This window comes from Centruroides sculpturatus, unplaced genomic scaffold (genome assembly GCF_000671375.1).
Source record: "Centruroides sculpturatus isolate CEXI.00-Female unplaced genomic scaffold, Cexi_2.0 scaffold354, whole genome shotgun sequence".
Taxonomy (NCBI): Eukaryota; Metazoa; Arthropoda; class Arachnida; order Scorpiones; family Buthidae; genus Centruroides; species Centruroides sculpturatus.
Genome location: NW_019384699.1, coordinates 399832 through 406530, shown reverse-complemented (window position 1 = coordinate 406530; position 6699 = coordinate 399832). Strand labels below are relative to the sequence as shown.

The 6699-nt window shown below is 31.5% G+C and overlaps 1 long non-coding RNA gene across 1 annotated transcript; it reads right to left on the bottom strand.

The window, feature by feature from the left end:
* Positions 1–2494: 2494 nt before the first annotated feature.
* On the bottom strand, positions 2495–3093 carry LOC111627509. The gene is made up of 2 exons (XR_002757021.1): positions 2884–3093; positions 2495–2586 (listed from the first exon to the last, which is right to left on the bottom strand). It is a non-coding gene; the product is annotated as an uncharacterized LOC111627509 (long non-coding RNA).
* Positions 3094–6699: the final 3606 nt, after the last annotated feature.

Genomic DNA, 6699 nt, shown 5'->3' with positions numbered 1-6699 from the left:
ATAAAAATTGAGACCATAATATCTCCAAGACCAATGAACGGATTTGGATGGAATTTAAAATATTTAGTGTTTGGGATGAGGACTGCGGAAGACTTAAATTTTGAATAAATTCGTTGGATCGTTCTGGACTTAGGCAATCCCAAATTTAGCATTTTCCTTCCTAGATTTAAAACGACGCCAAGCTATCGGGTTTTATAAAAGAACCAATGTTTAGCGACACCAAGCTACCGGAAAATCTAGAAGTCTATGTATGCTTAATAGCTCTTTCGAGAGCCGATCACCTCTATCTTAATTTTCAAAAGGACCTCTTTCGTGGTCCTTTTGAAAGTTTTATTTAAAAATATCGAGTACAGTGGTACCTCGGTATACGTCTGCTTTAGAATACGTCCTGTTTGGATGAAACAAATTTTGCTCGGTATACGACTTAATTCAATTATACGCGCCATCAATGAACAAGTAGCACTATTGGTATACTAGACCAGACTAGACGTTCGGGGTGCCACGGTTTATAACTTTGTCAAATTTCTTCTGATTTTAATTTGTAAGTAAAATTTTGTTTTTATTAATCATGAATTGCAAAAAGGCAACAGAAAATTAAAAAAAAAATGACTAGAATCACAATGGAACTGAAAAAGGAGATTATTGAGAAATATGAAGGTGGCATGCGTGTTCGAGATTTTAACTTGTTGCATACCGTATTCCGAGAACGACGATATCGACAATCGTAAAAAATAAAGACATTATTAAATTTACTAACGTTGCGAAAGGGGTTAATCAATTAAAAATCTGATTTCACTCCCTTATTAACTCGTAAACCTTTTGTCCGATCTGCACGAACTTTTTCATACTTATTCTTTGAGACTAGGAGGATAGTACAGACCAACGAGTCGATCGCGAAGCCAATTTTGGTCGATCGCTCGCGATGTCTTGATTTAATGTGTTACACTTGTAACCGAACGCAACAGTATGCATGCATTTATGACTAGACTCATAGGAAAACACAGCCATTTAGTTTGAATATTTGGTACTGTCATACGGTAGCTTCTTTTTTTTAGTATTAACAATATTATTATTATTAATCAATATTATTTATCCACGGTGACAACGTTAAGTTTCAATTTTTCTTCTGTTTATTGAGTATCTTTTCTTTATGTTTTAAATTAAATTGTAGCTTACAAGGCAGAAAATTTGAAGATGATTTTTTGGAAATACATCAACAGAGAAAAATATCCCAGTATCACCAAATGTAGCGAATATATTTATTTTTGTTTCGGATCTACATATCTGTGTGAATCGGCATTTTCATACTTAAAGTTAACGAAGACTAAACAACGTTCTGTCCTGACTGTTCCCATACTGAAGACTCATTATATTATTATCTTTGTCAGGATATACACCTAATTATGATTAGAGACGTGCAAACTCAGTCCTCCCATTAATGTTAAGGTAATAAAATAAATTCTAAATCTGTCTTTATCTGTAGCTAATTTGAATGAATAAATATTGTTAATAATTACTCATGTTATTTTAATTCCCCTGGATGTGAGCTTTTTTTGGCCCATTAAATAATTACAGTATTGTTTTTTACGTGGGTGTTTCAGTACAAGGTACACTCCCGCGAGCTATTGATAGATTAGCAAAAAATAAGTCTAAAAATCTTATATCATTCTTCCATTATAAATTTTCATGGCCCAAAAAAATCTTAAAATAAAATTATCAGCCATACTGTGCATTTTAGAACAACTTTTTCATATTTACGAACAAATATACATTGCAAGTGATAAAAAAAAAATGAGATTTTTAAAATATAATTTATCTTGAAGAAGTGAATCGATTTATTTCGATTTAGGTACCGCCTGCACGGATTGAATTCGTAGCTGCAAATATCAAAAGTTGGATCTGAAAATTTATTATCTTTATGAGCCTATATCTCGAAAACTTAAGTGATTTAAAAAATAAAAAATAGTTTTGAACATATATTTTGCTTATCTACCCATAGCTCACCTTGTGCTGAAACACAGTGTATAAATATAGTATGTACAGTATTTCACACCTCTCCATCCCCACTTAGACTATGCCTATGACAACAAGTCGATCGCGACACATTTTTAATTAAGATAAAAAGTAGATCTTATGTACACAAAAGTTGGCTACCTCTGATATAAACTATCACGAAAACCTGGACATCACCCCACCCTTCTTCTCCACGCATTACCCGTAACAAGATATTTTTACTCGATATTTCTCTGAAAAAATGATTTTGGTTGGCTTTTCGCGATAATGTTTATATTTTGATATGTTTTAAATAAGAAAAATTACTGTCACAATCAACTATTTACTATAATTAATCTTTAATTTGGAAATATTCAACAACAACACCGAAGTAAAGACGGGTTTAATACATTTTAATATGAAAAATCAATTATTTTATAATTTTTTTCATACATGAAAATTTCTATTTTTATTCATCGCAATTCAGGCCTTTCTTCTTTCCTTTTCCTCGTTTACACGCATTATCTTTACCTTTTTGTTTATTTTCATTTTCCCCTTTTCCATTGCCACCACCATCAACGGCTGGTTCACCATCTGTAAAATAAAAAACTTGCATAAAAAACTTCGAGTAAATAACTTTATAGAAATGAACCGAAAATATTTTAATATAAACAAAGTAATAAATTACTTAAAATGATATAATTCGATTTTATATTTTGCCGAACCATTGCTCTTCTAATATATTAATAAATACAAAGTACTGTATACTTAATAAGCATATTTTTAATATATCTGATAAGAAATTATTAAATTAATACAACGGACATTTACGTCACAATACTTTAAATACTTATTACTAAATTTTATACGTGACTAGGTTTGATTACCAACCTGTTTCGGTAGCATCACTATCTATAGTTTCACCCTGACAAGCCACCAAAACCAGCATAGTTGCAAGAAGCAGGAAGATTATCTGATGCTTCATGCCTTGTGATTAGCGAAAAGTTGTTTTCGATTTCGTGTTTTATATGTTCAGATCAGATGTAGAGCGGAAACGCCAGTATCGAAATTTATTCAGCTCTACAAATAAAACGAAACTTTTCTTTGTCCTCGACTATTACATAATTCATGACTTCCTCTAAGTGTTTTTGAAATTCACATTGTTTGCATTTTATTATTTTGCATATTTATCTTCAAATCTATTTAATCATATATGCTTCGTATGAGTTTTAAAATTTATTTTAATTACTGTATTTAAATATTGTTACTTGAATCTAATTTATAAAAATAATTTCATTTGTGTATCGAAAAAATAATGAATAAAATTTATTTTTTTAAAGTTTAAATTTTATAATCGAGATGGGTTGATAATAATAAGCGCAGAGCCCAAAAGGTTAGGAGTTGAAAGTAGAAATTTGGTACACAGTTAGGGTACGTCACGAAAATGTACACTAAGAAGAGATTTTTCGAAATTCGCCCCGCGGGGAAGAGGGAGAGGGTTAAAAATTATTTTATAGAACTCGGCTTTACTGTACTATTTTAGGTGCGTTTTTGCAGAAAATCGAACATATTTTTAAATAATGTAAAAATTTTCTAATTAGTCTCGGAAGAGAGAGACTTAATTCTTGCACCCGGTGAAAACGGGTAAGATCGGCTATAATCTAATAATGTTAATCTTCACTATCGTTACTTTTTTCCCGAACAACGCCGGGCTCATCTGCTAGTTCTTATAATAACCAGCAATTGTTTATTGTGACATCATCACAATGCCGGGCTGCAATTTTTAATCATATTTTTAATTTATTTAATCTAAAATATATGCTCTTCACCTCAAATTAGTAGTGGCTTGCGCCTGTACAGTACATCATACTTTTCCTTTAACAACAGAGTTGTGCCGGTGATCTATCTAACACCTTTCGGGGGAAAATTTTTGAATTGATATGACGTGACTTCCTACTTCTGAGGTTTCCATATCTGGCCTCGTCTTTCATCAATCTTACTTCGTTCTTGAGATTAAGGAAAGACAGACGAACGATAGTAGGAATTCATCTACATTTTTTCAAATTGCAGCTCAATGAATTGTTATTGTAACGTATTCGACCAATAAATCTCTTCCTTTTTTTGTAAAATTATCATCATCATCTGAATAACTGTGCATGTTATATTATATAATGAATACAAAGACTTTTATTCAAAGGAAATTTTATAAAAATTTTGTCAAAAGAAAGAAAGAAAAAAAAAGTAATTAAGGAAATGGGAAATGGAATTTCATCAGTATTCATATTTGTATATTATAAAATACTTAAATGCATTTTACAATTTTTACTTGCATTTTTGTGATTTGCATATTGTTTTTTGTATTGGTTGAATAGAAACTGTTGTATCAATAGGAAATGTCGGTTGTATCAATAGAAATTCAAACTTTACATCATCTTCCTAAAATAGAATAATCGTAAGTGGAAATAACTGTCGTCGTTGAAAAAATTTAAGACAAAAAATATTCTCTAAATACGACGACGGAATGGTTAAAAATTGTTTTCTATTGTCACGCGATTACACAAATTCTTGTGTGGATCAAATAACAGAATTTATATGATTTGTGTGGACACACAATGTCCGAAATCAAAAACAGTTGTTTAAAAATTGAGTTATGTCGCGTCAAATGGAATATGAACCACGAAATCGTGCATAGTATATGCACCGAATAATCGAAAATACGTGCAATTAAAAAACCATTCAAATACGGTATATCAAATTAGAAACAAAATTAAATATTTTAAGAAAGGATTATTATACAAACTCGCATATCTGAAGAAGCTCGTCAATTTTGAAATTGAAAAATTTTAAATTAAAATTTCATTTAAAATTACAAAATCTAAAGAATAAAGAAGATAATTTAATTTAAGATAATGTTATTTGTTGCGTGCCAAACTATATGAAGAGAAAATAAATTCCTCTTTCAAAGGACACAATTGCATGACACGTCACTGACAGAAATCTTCTATAATCAGTTATAATAGAAATAAAAAAAATTGTTTTTCCTATTGGATGAATCAATTGATATTTGAAATAAAGCAATAATATTAATGTTTAAATATGTTGGTTGACAATTAAAATATTTGAAAAGTTTATGAATAGCTATTTTTTACTTATACAGATATACGCGTGTAAAATATTCATATTTGAACATTTCTAGCGAAGTGTTAATATTTTAAATGTGTTTTAATAATTATAGACAAGGCAGCTAATACGATAGGATTACTTTCAGGACTAATTGTAAAATTTAAGAAAAAAAAAATCCCGAAGTATAAAATACATATTGTACAGGGTAATTCAAGACTTGTGGGAAACGTTTATTGCGGAAATCCCAATGTCTGGAATTTCGTCAGTAAACATTTTCTAAATTGGTAATTGGTCGAGCAGAACCGATGGCACTGTATCAATAAAACCGACGCCACTGTATCAATAGACAGACACCCAAGCTACGTGGGTATCTGCCGTCCAGGGCGGAGGAAAATTTAGCCCCCCTTACTTAGGTATCTCAATTTAAAAGACTAAAATTCAGTTTCGTCACAGAATAAATAATGAAAAATTCCGTGCTAGTGTTGCCACCTTTTTAAAAATCGCTGACTCGGATGGCAGGTGAGGTTTGTTCGAACAGAAGTTCCTGACGCATGCGTATGTCATTTTGCAATGCGATAATGTGCAGTGCATGCCGGTTCTAAATCAGTTACAGTTAGCCACTAGGGAGACTTGGGTAGGAGTAACGTAAGTAGCCTAGATGACTTAGCTCTATTGGATATTGGAGGTGTATATGAATGATTCGTGCAAAAAAAAAAAAGTCGACAGGTAGCGCACGGACGGTGAGTCGATTCCCAGACTGTCCGAATGGTAACACTATTCCGTGCTCATTTCAATCGGTCCGAATCGTAGGTGGACGAAAATATGAAATAAAATTCTTACAAGATATTTATTATTATTTATTGTGAAATTTTGCCGCCCCTTCCGACCCCACTACGCTACGCCACTGTATTGATAGGTTCCCTAGATTTGACACCTCTCAATTTTTCTTATGGGTTTCATTAAAGATCTACTGTTTAATCCATTCGTATATATAAATTTCGCCGAGCTCAAACCACGATTCATTGTCACGGTTATCAAAGTGGCAACAGATATGACGCTTAGATCAAACCAAAATGATTGTTTGAGGTAGAACTTGATATATTTGGCTTGAATTGTCTCAACCGATTCTATTTATTCTGACTAAAATTTAATATGCTTTCAAAGCTGTAAAGTTTTTTTATATATCGCCCTGTATTATAAACAACTATTAGCAGGTAAAGAAACAAGTCCACAGCATAAAAATGCCCACCAGTGGCAGGCTATTTTCCATAAAAACCTCCTGACACGCATCCTCCCCTCATCAATCACCTGTGTGTCACGTTGCCGTATAGGAATAAACCTATAATAAGCAACAATATGAAAACATTAAATTTTATAACATTTAGTACTCTGAATTCAGGATTATTTGAATTATGCAATGAAATGTCACACATTTTACGCTTCTTTCTTGCTATCCAATACAAAAGTATTAACAAAATTATGCAAAGTTAAAGAATTAATTCATGTTTTCTAAAAAATTCTAATCTTTTTAAATATTACAAGGATGCTAATTGGTATTTGAAGCTGTATTATTTATCAGAATTT